Here is an 18,381-nt window from a genome sequence, read left to right as displayed (position 1 = left end):
TCAGAGGAGGTAGGAGTGTATTTGATATATTGCATTATAATATCAGTAACAAGCTAACTTTATCGTATATTTAAAAATGTCTAGTACAGGGCACTATTTTAGCAAAGTAGTAAAATGTCGTCATTGTCTTACTTCTAGTTCATTTTACATAATGTATTCAAGGTAGTATTTTTATTTCTTTTGAACCGAAAATCATGTGTTCATTTTTTGTTGATATTATTTACAAATAAAGTTAAAATTCAATGTATTTGCTTATTTTCTCAATTTCAGCCACTCCTGTCCCCAAGAAGAGGTACAGAGGGATTGGGAGGGAGGAACCTCTTCTTGGGGTCAAGAGTGTGCCAACCACTAAGCTGGAACGTCATATAGTTTCTAGGAAAGATCAGGGCCGGATTAAGGGAATGGAGGCCCCTGGGCTAAGGTGGCCTCATTCCACCGTGAGGGCCACCCCCGTGATCCGAGCCTAGCCGCCCCCAAGTCACTTACCTCCTGCTCCTGGCATTGCAGTCCTTCTCCGGCACGCTGTACGCTCTTTACTGAGGAGATCTCATGAGGGTGAGACTCACGAGATCTCCTCAGTAAGGAGACTATAGCATGCCAGGGAAGGACCTCAGTGAAAGTGCTCAGCATCATTGATCGCGCCGGGGGCACCACCGCCACCGACCGATCAATACTGCTGCTGAGCACTTTCAAGGCCCCCTGGATGCCCGAGGCCCCTGGGCTGTAGCCCAGTTAGCCCTAGGGTTAATCCGGCCCTGGGAAAGATAGATGGAGGCATTGTGCTTTATTTTTATTTATTTATTTTTTACACTGCTACATAGAAGAAGAAACATGTGGAAAATTGTCAGCAGATGCAACCCCAGAAAGAGTAATGGATCTTACTCTGATCAGGCTGTATGCAACAAGAAGGAATTCCCAGATTCCATTTGCTGCAGTTGCGGCTGCCACCTTCTGTCGATAATGAGGTTCTGTTTGCCGATCCCTGACCGTGCTGAGGTTCCTTGTGCCATCCTTCTTATTCTGAGTTTCCGTGTGCCACCTCTTGTCTATGTAAAGGTCCTGGTAGCTGCATTCTTCTTTTGTTGAGTTTCTGGGTTGCAACTTCCGTCAATGCAGAGATTCTGTGCGCCACATCCTGTCCTTGCCTAGGGTCCAGTTGCCTCCTCCTGTCCATGCTGAGGTCCCGTCAGAAAAATCTTGTCTGAGCAGGGGTTTCGATCATCACTATCTGTCCATGCTGAGTTTTTGGCTTCCACCTCATTTCCATATGGAAACTTGTTCCTCCCCAGCTGCACAGTGATTTGGTAAAGATTTGATGGGACCTGAAAGAAGAACAATAATTATGAAGTATGACCTCAGAGGAGGTAGGAGTATATTTGATATATTGCATTATAATATCAGTAACAAGCTCACTTTATCGTATATTTAAATATGTCTAGTACAGGGCACTATTTTAGCAAAGTAGTAAAATGTCGTCATTGTCTTACTTCTAGTTCATTTTACATAATGTATTCAAGGTAGTATTTTTATTTCTTTTGAACCGAAAATCATGTGTTCATTTTTTGTTGATATTATTTACAAATAAAGTTAAAATTCAATGTATTTGCTTGTTTTCTCAATTTCAGCCACTCCTGTCCCCAAGAAGAGGTACAGAGGGATTGGGAGGGAGGAACCTCTTCTTGGGGTCAAGAGTGTGCCAACCACTAAGCTGGAACGTCATATAGTTTCTAGGAAAGATCAGCGCCGGATTAAGGGAATGGAGGCCCCTGGGCTAAGGTGGCCTCATTCCACCGTGAGGGCCACCCCCGTGATCCGAGCCTAGCTGCCCCCAAGGCACTTACCTCCTTCTCCTGGCATTGCAGTCCTTCTCCGGCGCGCTGTACGCTCTTTACTGAGGAGATCTCATGAGGGTGAGACTCACGAGATTTCCTCTGTAAGGAGACTATAGCACGCCAGGGAAGGACCGCAGTGAAAGTGCTCAGCATCATTGATCGCGCCGGGGGTACCACCGCCACCGACCGATCAATACTGCTGCTGAGCACTTTCAAGGCCCCCTGGATTCCCGAGGCCCCTGGGCTGTAGCCCAGTTAGCCCTAGGGTTAATCCGGCCCTGGCAAAGATAGATGGAGGCATTGTGCTCTATTTTTATTTATTTATTTTTTACACTGCTACATAGAAGAAGAAACATGTGGAAAATTGTCAGCAGATGCAACCCCAGAAAGAGTAATGGCTCTTACTCTGATCAGGCTGTATGCAACAAGAAGGAATTCCCAGATTCCATTTGCTGCAGTTGCGGCTGCCACCTTCTGTCGATAATGAGGTTCTGTTTGCCGATCCCTGACCGTGCTGAGGTTCCTTGTGCCATCCTTCTTATTCTGAGTTTTCGTGTGCCACCTCTTGTCTATGTAAAGGTCCTGGTAGCTGCCTTCTTCTTTTGTTGAGTTTTGGGTTGCAACTTCCGTCAATGCAGAGATTCTGTGCGCCACATCCTGTCCTCTCCTAGGGTCCAGTTGCCTCCTCCTGTCCATGCTGAGGTCCCGTCAGAAAAATCTTGTCTGTGCAGGGGTTTCGATCATCACTATCTGTCCATGCTGAGTTTTTGGCTTCCACCTCATTTCCATATGGAAACTTGTTCCTCCCCAGCTGCACAGTGATTTGGGAAAGATTTGATGGGACCTGAAAGAAGAACAATAATTATGAAGTATGACCTCAGAGGAGGTAGGAGTTTATTTGATATATTGCATTATAATATCAGTAACAAGCTAACTTTATCGTATATTTAAATATGTCTAGTACAGGGCACTATTTTAGCAAAGTAGTAAAATGTCGTCATTGTCTTACTTCTAGTTCATTTTACATAATGTATTCAAGGTAGTATTTTTATTTCTTTTGAACCGAAAATCATGTGTTCATTTTTTGTTGATATTATTTACAAATAAAGTTAAAATTCAATGTATTTGCTTGTTTTCTCAATTTCAGCCACTCCTGTCCCCAAGAAGAGGTACAGAGGGATTGGGAGGGAGGAACCTCTTCTTGGGGTCAAGAGTGTGCCAACCACTAAACTGGAACGTCATATAGTTTCTAGGAAAGATCAGCGCCGGATTAAGGGAATGAAGGCCCCTGGGCTAAGGTGGCCTCATTCCACCGTGAGGGCCACCCCCGTGATCCGAGCCTAGCTGCCCCCAAGGCACTTACCTCCTTCTCCTGGCATTGCAGTCCTTCTCCGGCGCGCTGTACGCTCTTTACTGAGGAGATCTCATGAGGGTGAGACTCACGAGATTTCCTCTGTAAGGAGACTATAGCACGCCAGGGAAGGACCGCAGTGAAAGTGCTCAGCATCATTGATCGCGCCGGGGGCACCACCGCCACCGACCGATCAATACTGCTGCTGAGCACTTTCAAGGCCCCCTGGATGCCCGAGGCCCCTGGGCTGTAGCCCAGTTAGCCCTAGGGTTAATCCGGCCCTGGCAAAGATAGATGGAGGCATTGTGCTCTATTTTTATTTATTTATTTTTTACACTGCTACATAGAAGAAGAAACATGTGGAAAATTGTCAGCAGATGCAACCCCAGAAAGAGTAATGGCTCTTACTCTGATCAGGCTGTATGCAACAAGAAGGAATTCCCAGATTCCATTTGCTGCAGTTGCGGCTGCCACCTTCTGTCGATAATGAGGTTCTGTTTGCCGATCCCTGACCGTGCTGAGGTTCCTTGTGCCATCCTTCTTATTCTGAGTTTCCGTGTGCCACCTCTTGTCTATGTAAAGGTCCTGGTAGCTGCCTTCTTCTTTTGTTGAGTTTTGGGTTGCAACTTCCGTCAATGCAGAGATTCTGTGCGCCACATCCTGTCCTCTCCTAGGGTCCAGTTGCCTCCTCCTGTCCATGCTGAGGTCCCGTCAGAAAAATCTTGTCTGTGCAGGGGTTTCGATCATCACTATCTGTCCATGCTGAGTTTTTGGCTTCCACCTCATTTCCATATGGAAACTTGTTCCTCCCCAGCTGCACAGTGATTTGGGAAAGATTTGATTGGACCTGAAAGAAGAACAATAATTATGAAGTATGACCTCAGAGGAGGTAGGAGTTTATTTGATATATTGCATTATAATATCAGTAACAAGCTAACTTTATCGTATATTTAAATATGTCTAGTACAGGGCACTATTTTAGCAAAGTAGTAAAATGTCGTCATTGTCTTACTTCTAGTTCATTTTACATAATGTATTCAAGGTAGTATTTTTATTTCTTTTGAACCGAAAATCATGTGTTCATTTTTTGTTGATATTATTTACAAATAAAGTTAAAATTCAATGTATTTGCTTGTTTTCTCAATTTCAGCCACTCCTGTCCCCAAGAAGAGGTACAGAGGGATTGGGAGGGAGGAACCTCTTCTTGGGGTCAAGAGTGTGCCAATCACTAAGCTGGAACGTCATATAGTTTCTAGGAAAGATCAGGGCCGGATTAAGGGAATGGAGGCCTCTGGGCTAAGATGGCCTCATTCCACCGTGAGGGCCACCCCCGTTATCCGAGCCTAGCCGCCCCCAAGGCACTTACCTCCTGCTCCTGGCATTGCAGTCCTTCTCCGGCACGCTGTACGCTCTTTACTGAGGAGATCTCATGAGGGTGAGACTCACGAGATCTCCTCAGTAAGGAGACTATAGCACGCCAGGGAAGGACCTCAGTGAAAGTGCTCAGCATCATTGATCGCGCCGGGGGCACCACCGCCACCGACCGATCAATACAGCTGCTGAGCACTTTCAAGGCCCCCTGGATGCCCGAGGCCCCTGGGCTGTAGCCCAGTTAGCCCTAGGGTTAATCCGGCCCTGGGAAAGATAGATGGAGGCATTGTGCTTTATTTTTATTTATTTTTTTTTTACACTGCTACATAGAAGAAGAAACATGTGGAAAATTGTCAGCAGATGCAACCCCAGAAAGAGTAATGGATCTTACTCTGATCAGGCTGTATGCAACAAGAAGGAATTCCCAGATTCCATTTGCTGCAGTTGCGGCTGCCACCTTCTGTCGATAATGAGGTTCTGTTTGCCGATCCCTGACCGTGCTGAGGTTCCTTGTGCCATCCTTCTTATTCTGAGTTTCCGTGTGCCACCTCTTGTCTATGTAAAGGTCCTGGTAGCTGCCTTCTTCTTTTGTTGAGTTTCTGGGTTGCAACTTCCATCAATGCAGAGATTCTGTGCGCCACATCCTGTCCTTGCCTAGGGTCCAGTTGCCTCCTCCTGTCCATGCTGAGGTCCCGTCAGAAAAATCTTGTCTGTGCAGGGGTTTCGATCATCACTATCTGTCCATGCTGAGTTTTTGGCTTCCACCTCATTTCCATATGGAAACTTGTTCCTCCCCAGCTGCACAGTGATTTGGGAAAGATTTGATGGGACCTGAAAGAAGAACAATAATTATGAAGTATGACCTCAGAGGAGGTAGGAGTATATTTGATATATTGCATTATAATATCAGTAACAAGCTCACTTTATCGTATATTTAAATATGTCTAGTACAGGGCACTATTTTAGCAAAGTAGTAAAATGTCGTCATTGTCTTACTTCTAGTTCATTTTACATAATGTATTCAAGGTAGTATTTTTATTTCTTTTGAACCGAAAATCATGTGTTCATTTTTTGTTGATATTATTTACAAATAAAGTTAAAATTCAATGTATTTGCTTGTTTTCTCAATTTCAGCCACTCCTGTCCCGAAGAAGAGGTACAGAGGGATTGGGAGGGAGGAACCTCTTCTTGGGGTCAAGAGTGTGCTAACCACTAAGCTGGAACGTCATATAGTTTCTAGGAAAGATCAGGGCCGGATTAAGGGAATGGAGGCCCCTGGGCTAAGGTGGCCTCATTCCACCGTGAGGGCCACCCCCGTGATCCGAGCCTAGCCGCCCCCAAGGCACTTACCTCCTTCTCCTGGCATTGCAGTCCTTCTCCGGCACGCTGTACGCTCTTTACTGAGGAGATCTCATGAGGGTGAGACTCACGAGATCTCCTCAGTAAGGAGACTATAGCACGCCAGGGAAGGACCTCAGTGAAAGTGCTCAGCATCATTGATCGCGCCGGGGGCACCACCGCCACCGACCGATCAATACTGCTGCTGAGCACTTTCAAGGCCCCCTGGATGCCCGAGGCCCCTGGGCTGTAGCCCAGTTAGCCCTAGGGTTAATTCGGCCCTGGGAAAAATAGATGGAGGCATTGTGCTTTATTTTTATTTATTTATTTTTTACACTGCTACATAGAAGAAGAAACATGTGGAAAATTGTCAGCAGATGCAACCCCAGAAAGAGTAATGGATCTTACTCTGATCAGGCTGTATGCAACAAGAAGGAATTCCCAGATTCCATTTGCTGCAGTTGCGGCTGCCTCCTTCTGTTGATAATGAGGTTCTGTTTGCCGATCCCTGACCGTGCTGAGGTTCCTTGTGCCATCCTTCTTATTCTGAGTTTCCGTGTGCCACCTCTTGTCTATGTAAAGGTCCTGGTAGCTGCCTTCTTCTTTTGTTGAGTTTCTGGGTTGCAACTTCCGTCAATGCAGAGATTCTGTGCGCCACATCCTGTCCTTGCCTAGGGTCCAGTTGCCTCCTCCTGTCCATGCTGAGGTCCCGTCAGAAAAATCTTGTCTGTGCAGGGGTTTCGATCATCACTATCTGTCCATGCTGAGTTTTTGGCTTCCACCTCATTTCCATATGGAAACGTGTTCCTCCCCAGCTGTACAGTGATTTGGGAAAGATTTGATGGGACCTGAAAGAAGAACAATAATTATGAAGTATGACCTCAGAGGAGGTAGGAGTTTATTTGATATATTGCATTATAATATCAGTAACAAGCTAACTTTATGGTATATTTAAATATGTCTAGTACAGGGCACTATTTTAGCAAAGTAGTAAAATGTCGTCATTGTCTTACTTCTAGTTCATTTTACATAATGTATTCAAGGTAGTATTTTTATTTCTTTTGAACCGAAAATCATGTGTTCATTTTTTGTTGATATTATTTACAAATAAAGTTAAAATTCAATGTATTTGCTTGTTTTCTCAATTTCAGCTACTCCTGTCCCGAAGAAGAGGTACAGAGGGATTGGGAGGGAGGAACCTCTTCTTGGGGTCAAGAGTGTGCTAACCACTAAGCTGGAACGTCATATATTTTCTAGGAAAGATCAGCGCCGGATTAAGGGAATGGAGGCCCCTGGGCTAAGGTGGCCTCATTCCACCGTGAGGGCCACCCCCGTGATCCGAGCCTAGCTGCCCCCAAGGCACTTACCTCCTTCTCCTGGCATTGCAGTCCTTCTCCAGCGCGCTGTACGCTCTTTACTGAGGAGATCTCATGAGGGTGAGACTCACGAGATTTCCTCTGTAAGGAGACTATAGCACGCCAGGGAAGGACCGCAGTGAAAGTGCTCAGCATCATTGATCGCGCCGGAGGCACCACCGCCACCGACCAATCAATACTGCTGCTGAGCACTTTCAAGGCCCCCTGGATGCCCGAGGCCCCTGGGCTGTAGCCCAGTTAGCCCTAGGGTTAATCCGGCCCTGGCAAAGATAGATGGAGGCATTGTGCTCTATTTTTATTTATTTATTTTTTACACTGCTACATAGAAGAAGAAACATGTGGAAAATTGTCAGCAGATGCAACCCCAGAAAGAGTAATGGATCTTACTCTGATCAGGCTGTATGCAACAAGAAGGAATTCCCAGATTCCATTTGCTGCAGTTGCGGCTGCCACCTTCTGTCGATAATGAGGTTCTGTTTGCCGATCCCTGACCGTGCTGAGGTTCCTTGTGCCATCCTTCTTATTCTGAGTTTCCGTGTGCCACCTCTCTTCTATGTAAAGGTCCTGGTAGCTGCCTTCTTCTTTTGTTGAGTTTCTTGGTTGCAACTTCCGTCAATGCAGAGATTCTGTGCGCCACATCCTGTCCTTGCCTAGGGTCCAGTTGCCTCCTCCAGTCCATGCTGAGGTCCCATCAGAAAAATCTTGTCTGTGCAGGGGTTTCGATCATCACTATCTGTCCATGCTGAGTTTTTGGCTTCCACCTCATTTCCATATGGAAACTTGTTCCTCCCCAGCTGCACAGTGATTTGGGAAAGATTTGATGGGACCTGAAAGAAGAACAATAATTATGAAGTATGACCTCAGAGGAGGTAGGAGTATATTTGATATATTGCATTATAATATCAGTAACAAGCTCACTTTATGGTATATTTAAATATGTCTAGTACAGGGCACTATTTTAGCAAAGTAGTAAAATGTCGTCATTGTCTTACTTCTAGTTCATTTTACATAATGTATTCAAGGTAGTATTTTTATTTCTTTTGAACCGAAAATCATGTGTTCATTTTTTGTTGATATTATTTACAAATAAAGTTAAAATTCAATGTATTTGCTTGTTTTCTCAATTTCAGCCACTCCTGTCAGCAAGAAGAGGTACAGAGGGATTGGGAGGGAGGAACCTCTTCTTGGGGTCAAGAGTGTGCTAACCACTAAGCTGGAACGTCATATAGTTTCTAGGAAAGATCAGCGCCGGATTAAGGGAATGGAGGCCCCTGGGCTAAGGTGGCCTCATTCCACCGTGAGGGCCACCCCCGTGATCCGAGCCTAGCCGCCCCCAAGGCACTTACCTCCTTCTCCTGGCATTGCAGTCCTTCTCCGGCACGCTGTACGCTCTTTACTGAGGAGATCTCATGAGGGTGAGACTCACGAGATCTCCTCAGTAAGGAGACTATAGCACGCCAGGGAAGGACCTCAGTGAAAGTGCTCAGCATCATTGATCGCGCCGGGGGCACCACCGCCACCGACCGATCAATACTGCTGCTGAGCACTTTCAAGGCCCCCTGGATGCCCGAGGCCCCTGGGCTGTAGCCCAGTTAGCCCTAGGGTTAATTCGGCCCTGGGAAAGATAGACGGAGGCATTGTGCTTTATTTTTATTTATTTATTTTTTACACTGCTACATAGAAGAAGAAACATGTGGAAAATTGTCAGCAGATGCAACCCCAGAAAGAGTAATGGATCTTACTCTGATCAGGCTGTATGCAACAAGAAGGAATTCCCAGATTCCATTTGCTGCAGTTGCGGCTGCCACCTTCTGTCGATAATGAGGTTCTGTTTGCCGATCCCTGACCGTGCTGAGGTTCCTTGTGCCATCCTTCTTATTCTGAGTTTCCGTGTGCCACCTCTTGTCTATGTAAAGGTCCTGGTAGCTGCCTTCTTCTTTTGTTGAGTTTCTGGGTTGCAACTTCCGTCAATGCAGAGATTCTGTGCGCCACATCCTGTTGTTGCCTAGGGTCCAGTTGCCTCCTCCTGTCCATGCTGAGGTCCCGTCAGAAAAATCTTGTCTGTGCAGGGGTTTCGATCATCACTATCTGTCCATGCTGAGTTTTTGGCTTCCACCTCATTTCCATATGGAAACGTGTTCCTCCCCAGCTGTACAGTGATTTGGGAAAGATTTGATGGGACCTGAAAGAAGAACAATAATTATGAAGTATGACCTCAGAGGAGGTAGGAGTTTATTTGATATATTGCATTATAATATCAGTAACAAGCTAACTTTATCGTATATTTAAATATGTCTAGTACAGGGCACTATTTTAGCAAAGTAGTAAAATGTCGTCATTGTCTTACTTCTAGTTCATTTTACATAATGTATTCAAGGTAGTATTTTTATTTCTTTTGAACCGAAAATCATGTGTTCATTTTTTGTTGATATTATTTACAAATAAAGTTAAAATTCAATGTATTTGCTTGTTTTCTCAATTTCAGCCACTCCTGTCCCCAAGAAGAGGTACAGAGGGATTGGGAGGGAGGAACCTCTTCTTGGGGTCAAGAGTGTGCTAACCACTAAGCTGGAACGTCATATAGTTTCTAGGAAAGATCAGCGCCGGATTAAGGGAATGGAGGCCCCTGGGCTAAGGTGGCCTCATTCCACCGTGAGGGCCACCCCCGTGATCCGAGCCTAGCTGCCCCCAAGGCACTTACCTCCTTCTCCTGGCATTGCAGTCCTTCTCCGGCGCGCTGTACGCTCTTTACTGAGGAGATCTCATGAGGGTGAGACTCACGAGATTTCCTCTGTAAGGAGACTATAGCACGCCAGGGAAGGACCGCAGTGAAAGTGCTCAGCATCATTGATCGCGCCGGGGGCACCACCGCCACCGACCGATCAATACTGCTGCTGAGCACTTTCAAGGCCCCCTGGATGCCCGAGGCCCCTGGGCTGTAGCCCAGTTAGCCCTAGGGTTAATCCGGCCCTGGCAAAGATAGATGGAGGCATTGTGCTCTATTTTTATTTATTTATTTTTTACACTGCTACATAGAAGAAGAAACATGTGGAAAATTGTCAGCAGATGCAACCCCAGAAAGAGTAATGGATCTTACTCTGATCAGGCTGTATGCAACAAGAAGGAATTCCCAGATTCCATTTGCTGGAGTTGCGGCTGCCACCTTCTGTTGATAATGAGGTTCTGTTTGCCGATCCCTGACTGTGCTGAGGTTCCTTGTGCCATCCTTCTTATTCTGAGTTTCCGTGTGCCACCTCTTGTCTATGTAAAGGTCCTGGTAGCTGCCTTCTTCTTTTGTTGAGTTTCTGGGTTGCAACTTCCGTCAATGCAGAGATTCTGTGCGCCACATCCTGTCCTTGCCTAGGGTCCAGTTGCCTCCTCCTGTCCATGCTGAGGTCCTGTCAGAAAAATCTTGTCTGTGCAGGGGTTTCGATCATCACTATCTGTCCATGCTGAGTTTTTGGCTTCCACCTCATTTCCATATGGAAACTTGTTCCTCCCCAGCTGCACAGTGATTTGGGAAAGATTTGATGGGACCTGAAAGAAGAACAATAATTATGAAGTATGACCTCAGAGGAGGTAGGAGTTTATTTGAGATATTGCATTATAATATCAGTAACAAGCTCACTTTATCGTATATTTAAATATGTCTAGTACAGGGCACTATTTTAGCAAAGTAGTAAAATGTCGTCATTGTCTTACTTCTAGTTCATTTTACATAATGTATTCAAGGTAGTATTTTTATTTCTTTTGAACCGAAAATCATGTGTTCATTTTTTGTTGATATTATTTACAAATAAAGTTAAAATTCAATGTATTTGCTTGTTTTCTCAATTTCAGCCACTCCTGTCCCGAAGAAGAGGTACAGAGGGATTGGGAGGGAGGAACCTCTTCTTGGGGTCAAGAGTGTGCTAACCACTAAGCTGGAACGTCATATAGTTTCTAGGAAAGATCAGGGCCGGATTAAGGGAATGGAGGCCCCTGGGCTAAGGTGGCCTCATTCCACCGTGAGGGCCACCTCCGTGATCTGAGCCTAGCCGCCCCCAAGGCACTTACCTCCTTCTCCTGGCATTGCAGTCCTTCTCCGGCGCGCTGTACGCTCTTTACTGAGGAGATCTCATGAGGGTGAGACTCACGAGATCTCCTCAGTAAGGAGACTATAGCACGCCAGGGAAGGACCGCAGTGAAAGTGCTCAGCATCATTGATCGCGCCGGGGGCACCACCGCCACCGACCGATCAATACTGCTGCTGAGCACTTTCAAGGCCCCCTGGATGCCCGAGGCCCCTGGGCTGTAGCCCAGTAAGCCCTAGGGTTAATTCGGCCCTGGGAAAGATAGATGGAGGCATTGTGCTCTATTTTTATTTATTTATTTTTTACACTGCTACATAGAAGAAGAAACATGTGGAAAATTGGCAGCAGATGCAACCCCAGAAAGAGTAATGGATCTTACTCTGATCAGGCTGTATGCAACAAGAAGGAATTCCCAGATTCCATTTGCTGCAGTTGCGGCTGCCACCTTCTGTCGATAATGAGGTTCTGTTTGCCGATCCCTGACCGTGCTGAGGTTCCTTGTGCCATCCTTCTTATTCTGAGTTTCCGTGTGCCACCTCTTGTCTATGTAAAGGTCCTGGTAGCTGCCTTCTTCTTTTGTTAAGTTTCTGGGTTGCAACTTCCGTCAATGCAGAGATTCTGTGCGCCACATCCTGTCCTTGCCTAGGGTCCAGTTGCCTCCTCCTGTCCATGCTGAGGTCCCGTCAGAAAAATCTTGTCTGTGCAGGGGTTTCGATCATCACTATCTGTCCATGCTGAGTTTTTGGCTTCCACCTCATTTCCATATGGAAACTTGTTCCTCCCCAGCTGCACAGTGATTTGGGAAAGATTTGATGGGACCTGAAAGAAGAACAATAATTATGAAGTATGACCTCAGAGGAGGTAGGAGTATATTTGATATATTGCATTATAATATCAGTAACAAGCTCACTGTCATGTGCACTAGGAGTCTTTACCCAGGGATCACCAGGTGATGGACTTACCAGAGCAGTATAGATGGTAATATGGTACTCTGGTAGCGGGGTGATCACGGAACAGGAGACAGCAGATGGTAGAGAATGCTCGTGGAAAGTCTATAACTAGCAGCACTGGTAATATATAGGTAATAGTACACGAGGAACTGAATGGACAAAGGAAACATGATGGTAGTCAGTGGTCTGCGGATAGCAAGTTGTACCACTTCTGTGCGCCACATCCTGTCCTTGCCTAGGGTCCAGTTGCCTCCTCCTGTCCATGCTGAGGTCCCGTCAGAAAAATCTTGTCTGTGCAGGGGTTTCGATCATCACTATCTGTCCATGCTGAGTTTTTGGCTTCCACCTCATTTCCATATGGAAACTTGTTCCTCCCCAGCTGCACAGTGATTTGGGAAAGATTTGATGGGACCTGAAAGAAGAACAATAATTATGAAGTATGACCTCAGAGGAGGTAGGAGTATATTTGATATATTGCATTATAATATCAGTAACAAGCTCACTTTATCGTATATTTAAATATGTCTAGTACAGGGCACTATTTTAGCAAAGTAGTAAAATGTCGTCATTGTCTTACTTCTAGTTCATTTTACATAATGTATTCAAGGTAGTATTTTTATTTCTTTTGAACCGAAAATCATGTGTTCATTTTTTGTTGATATTATTTACAAATAAAGTTAAAATTCTATGTATTTGCTTGTTTTCTCAATTTCAGCCACTCCTGTCCCGAAGAAGAGGTACAGAGGGATTGGGAGGGAGGAACCTCTTCTTGGGGTCAAGAGTGTGCTAACCACTAAGCTGGAACGTCATATAGTTTCTAGGAAAGATCAGGGCCGGATTAAGGGAATGGAGGCCCCTGGGCTAAGGTGGCCTCATTCCACCGTGAGGGCCACCTCCGTGATCCGAGCCTAACCGCCCCCAAGGCACTTACCTCCTTCTCCTGGCATTGCAGTCCTTCTCCGGTGCGCTGTACGCTCTTTACTGAGGAGATCTCATGAGGGTGAGACTCACGAGATCTCCTCAGTAAGGAGACTATAGCACGCCAGGGAAGGACCGCAGTGAAAGTGCTCAGCATCATTGATCGCGCCGGGGGCACCACCGCCACCGACCGATCAATACTGCTGCTGAGCACTTTCAAGGCCCCCTGGATGCCCGAGGCCCCTGGGCTGTAGCCCAGTAAGCCCTAGGGTTAATCCGGCCCTGGGAAAGATAGATGGAGGCATTGTGCTCTATTTTTATTTATTTATTTTTTACACTGCTACATAGAAGAAGAAACATGTGGAAAATTGGCAGCAGATGCAACCCCAGAAAGAGTAATGGATCTTACTCTGATCAGGCTGTATGCAACAAGAAGAAATTCCCAGATTCCATTTGCTGCAGTTGCGGCTGCCACCTTCTGTCGATAATGAGGTTCTGTTTGCCGATCTCTGACCGTGCTGAGGTTCCTTGTGCCATCCTTCTTATTCTGAGTTTCCGTGTGCCACCTCTTGTCTATGTAAAGGTCCTGGTAGCTGCCTTCTTCTTTTGTTGAGTTTCTGGGTTGCAACTTCCGTCAATGCAGAGATTCTGTGCGCCACATCCTGTCCTTGCCTAGGGTCCAGTTGCCTCCTCCTGTCCATGCTGAGGTCCCGTCAGAAAAATCTTGTCTGTGCAGGGGTTTCGATCATCACTATCTGTCCATGCTGAGTTTTTGGCTTCCACCTCATTTCCATATGGAAACTTGTTCCTCCCCAGCTGCACAGTGATTTGGGAAAGATTTGATGGGACCTGAAAGAAGAACAATAATTATGAAGTATGACCTCAGAGGAGGTAGGAGTATATTTTATATATTGCATTATAATATCAGTAACAAGCTCACTTTATCGTATATTTAAATATGTCTAGTACAGGGCACTATTTTAGCAAAGTAGTAAAATGTCGTCATTGTCTTACTTCTAGTTCATTTTACATAATGTATTCAAGGTAGTATTTTTATTTCTTTTGAACCGAAAATCATGTGTTCATTTTTTGTTGATATTATTTACAAATAAAGTTAAAATTCAATGTATTTGCTTGTTTTCTCAATTTCAGCCACTCCTGTCCCCAAGAAGAGGTACAGAGGGATTGGGAGGGAGGAACCTCTTCTTGGGGTCAAGAGTGTGCCAACCACTATGCTGGAACGTCATATAGTTTCTAGGAAAGATCAGGGCCGGATTAAGGGAATGGAGGCCCCTGGGCTAAGGTGGCCTCATTCCACCGTGAGGGCAACCCCCGTGATCCGAGCCTAGCCGCCCCCAAGGCACTTACCTCCTTCTCCTGGCATTGCAGTCCTTCTCCGGCGCGCTGTACGCTCTTTACTGAGGAGATCTCATGAGGGTGAGACTCACGAGATCTCCTCAGTAAGGAGACTATAGCACGCCAGGGAAGGACCGCAGTGAAAGTGCTCAGCATCATTGATCGCGCCGGGGGCACCACCGCCACCGACCGATCAATACTGCTGCTGAGCACTTTCAAGGCCCCCTGGATGCCCGAGGCCACTGGGCTGTAGCCCAGTTAGCCCTAGGGTTAATCCGTCCCTGGGAAAGATAGATGGAGGCATTGTGCTCTATTTTTATTTATTTATTTTTTACACTGCTACATAGAAGAAGAAACATGTGGAAAATTGTCTGCAGATGCAACCCCAGAAAGAGTTATGGATCTTACTCTGATCAGGCTGTATGCAACAAGAAGGAATTCCCAGATTCCATTTGCTGCAATTGCGGCTGCCACCTTCTGTCGATAATGAGGTTCTGTTTGCCGATCCCTGACCGTGCTGAGGTTCCTTGTGCCATCCTTCTTATTCTGAGTTTCCGTGTGCCACCTCTTGTCTATGTAAAGGTCCTGGTAGCTGCCTTCTTCTTTTGTTGAGTTTCTGGGTTGCAACTTCCGTCAATGCAGAGATTCTGTGCGCCACATCCTGTCCTTGCCTAGGGTCCAGTTGCCTCCTCCTGTCCATGCTGAGGTCCCGTCAGAAAAATCTTGTCTGTGCAGGGGTTTCGATCATCACTATCTGTCCATGCTGAGTTTTTGGCTTCCACCTCATTTCCATATGGAAACTTGTTCCTCCCCAGCTGCACAGTGATTTGGGAAAGATTTGATGGGACCTGAAAGAAGAACAATAATTATGAAGTATGACCTCAGAGGAGGTAGGAGTATATTTTATATATTGCATTATAATATCAGTAACAAGCTCACTTTATCGTATATTTAAATATGTCTAGTACAGGGCACTATTTTAGCAAAATAGTAAAATGTCGTCATTGTCTTACTTCTAGTTCATTTTACATAATGTATTCAAGGTAGTATTTTTATTTCTTTTGAACCGAAAATCATGTGTTCATTTTTTGTTGATATTATTTACAAATAAAGTTAAAATTCAATGTATTTGCTTGTTTTCTCAATTTCAGCCACTCCTGTCCCGAAGAAGAGGTACAGAGGGATTGGGAGGGAGGAACCTCTTCTTGGGGTCAAGAGTGTGCTAACCACTAAGCTGGAACGTCATATAGTTTCTAGGAAAGATCAGGGCCGGATTAAGGGAATGGAGGCCCCTGGGCTAAGGTGGCCTCATTCCACCGTGAGGGCCACCTCCGTGATCCGAGCCTAACCGCCCCCAAGGCACTTACCTCCTTCTCCTGGCATTGCAGTCCTTCTCCGGCGCGCTGTACGCTCTTTACTGAGGAGATCTCATGAGGGTGAGACTCACGAGATCTCCTCAGTAAGGAGACTATAGCACGCCAGGGAAGGACCGCAGTGAAAGTGCTCAGCATCATTGATCGCGCCGGGGGCACCACCGCCACCGACCGATCAATACTGCTGCTGAGCACTTTCAAGGCCCCCTGGATGCCCGAGGCCCCTGGGCTGTAGCCCAGTAAGCCCTAGGGTTAATCCGGCCCTGGGAAAGATAGATGGAGGCATTGTGCTCTATTTTTATTTATTTATTTTTTACACTGCTACATAGAAGAAGAAACATGTGGAAAATTGTCAGCAGATGCAACCCCAGAAAGAGTAATGGATCTTACTCTGATCAGGCTGTATGCAACAAGAAGGAATTCCCAGATTCCATTTGCTGCAGTTGCGGCTGCCACCTTCTGTCGATAATGAGGTTCTGTTTGCCGATCCCTGACCGTGCTGAGGTTCCTTGTGCCATCCTTCTTATTCTGAGTTTCCGTGTGCCACCTCTTGTCTATGTAAAGGTCCTGGTAGCTGCCTTCTTCTTTTGTTGAGTTTCTGGGTTGCAACTTCCGTCAATGCAGAGATTCTGTGCGCCACATCCTGTCCTTGCCTAGGGTCCAGTTGCCTCCTCCTGTCCATGCTGAGGTCCCGTCAGAAAAATCTTGTCTGTGCAGGGGTTTCGATCATCACTATCTGTCCATGCTGAGTTTTTGGCTTCCACCTCATTTCCATATGGAAACTTGTTCCTCCCCAGCTGCACAGTGATTTGGGAAAGATTTGATGGGACCTGAAAGAAGAACAATAATTATGAAGTATGACCTCAGAGGAGGTAGGAGTATATTTTATATATTGCATTATAATATCAGTAACAAGCTCACTTTATCGTATATTTAAATATGTCTAGTACAGGGCACTATTTTAGCAAAGTAGTAAAATGTCGTCATTGTCTTACTTCTAGTTCATTTTACATAATGTATTCAAGGTAGTATTTTTATTTCTTTTGAACCGAAAATCATGTGTTCATTTTTTGTTGATATTATTTACAAATAAAGTTAAAATTCAATGTATTTGCTTGTTTTCTCAATTTCAGCCACTCCTGTCCCCAAGAAGAGGTACAGAGGGATTGGGAGGGAGGAACCTCTTCTTGGGGTCAAGAGTGTGCCAACCACTATGCTGGAACGTCATATAGTTTCTAGGAAAGATCAGGGCCGGATTAAGGGAATGGAGGCCCCTGGGCTAAGGTGGCCTCATTCCACCGTGAGGGCAACCCCCGTGATCCGAGCCTAGCCGCCCCCAAGGCACTTACCTCCTTCTCCTGGCATTGCAGTCCTTCTCCGGCGCGCTGTACGCTCTTTACTGAGGAGATCTCATGAGGGTGAGACTCACGAGATCTCCTCAGTAAGGAGACTATAGCACGCCAGGGAAGGACCGCAGTGAAAGTGCTCAGCATCATTGATCGCGCCGGGGGCACCACCGCCACCGACCGATCAATACTGCTGCTGAGCACTTTCAAGGCCCCCTGGATGCCCGAGGCCACTGGGCTGTAGCCCAGTTAGCCCTAGGGTTAATCCGTCCCTGGGAAAGATAGATGGAGGCATTGTGCTCTATTTTTATTTATTTATTTTTTACACTGCTACATAGAAGAAGAAACATGTGGAAAATTGTCTGCAGATGCAACCCCAGAAAGAGTTATGGATCTTACTCTGATCAGGCTGTATGCAACAAGAAGGAATTCCCAGATTCCATTTGCTGCAATTGCGGCTGCCACCTTCTGTCGATAATGAGGTTCTGTTTGCCGATCCCTGACCGTGCTGAGGTTCCTTGTGCCATCCTTCTTATTCTGAGTTTCCGTGTGCCACCTCTTGTCTATGTAAAGGTCCTGGTAGCTGCCTTCTTCTTTTGTTGAGTTTCTGGGTTGCAACTTCCGTCAATGCAGAGATTCTGTGCGCCACATCCTGTCCTTGCCTAGGGTCCAGTTGCCTCCTCCTGTCCATGCTGAGGTCCCGTCAGAAAAATCTTGTCTGTGCAGGGGTTTCGATCATCACTATCTGTCCATGCTGAGTTTTTGGCTTCCACCTCATTTCCATATGGAAACTTGTTCCTCCCCAGCTGCACAGTGATTTGGGAAAGATTTGATGGGACCTGAAAGAAGAACAATAATTATGAAGTATGACCTCAGAGGAGGTAGGAGTATATTTTATATATTGCATTATAATATCAGTAACAAGCTCACTTTATCGTATATTTAAATATGTCTAGTACAGGGCACTATTTTAGCAAAATAGTAAAATGTCGTCATTGTCTTACTTCTAGTTCATTTTACATAATGTATTCAAGGTAGTATTTTTATTTCTTTTGAACCGAAAATCATGTGTTCATTTTTTGTTGATATTATTTACA

This window comes from Mixophyes fleayi, chromosome 6 (genome assembly GCF_038048845.1).
Source record: "Mixophyes fleayi isolate aMixFle1 chromosome 6, aMixFle1.hap1, whole genome shotgun sequence".
Taxonomy (NCBI): Eukaryota; Metazoa; Chordata; class Amphibia; order Anura; family Limnodynastidae; genus Mixophyes; species Mixophyes fleayi.
The sequence above is the reverse complement of the archived record's forward strand: the minus strand, read 5'-3'. Positions refer to the sequence as shown.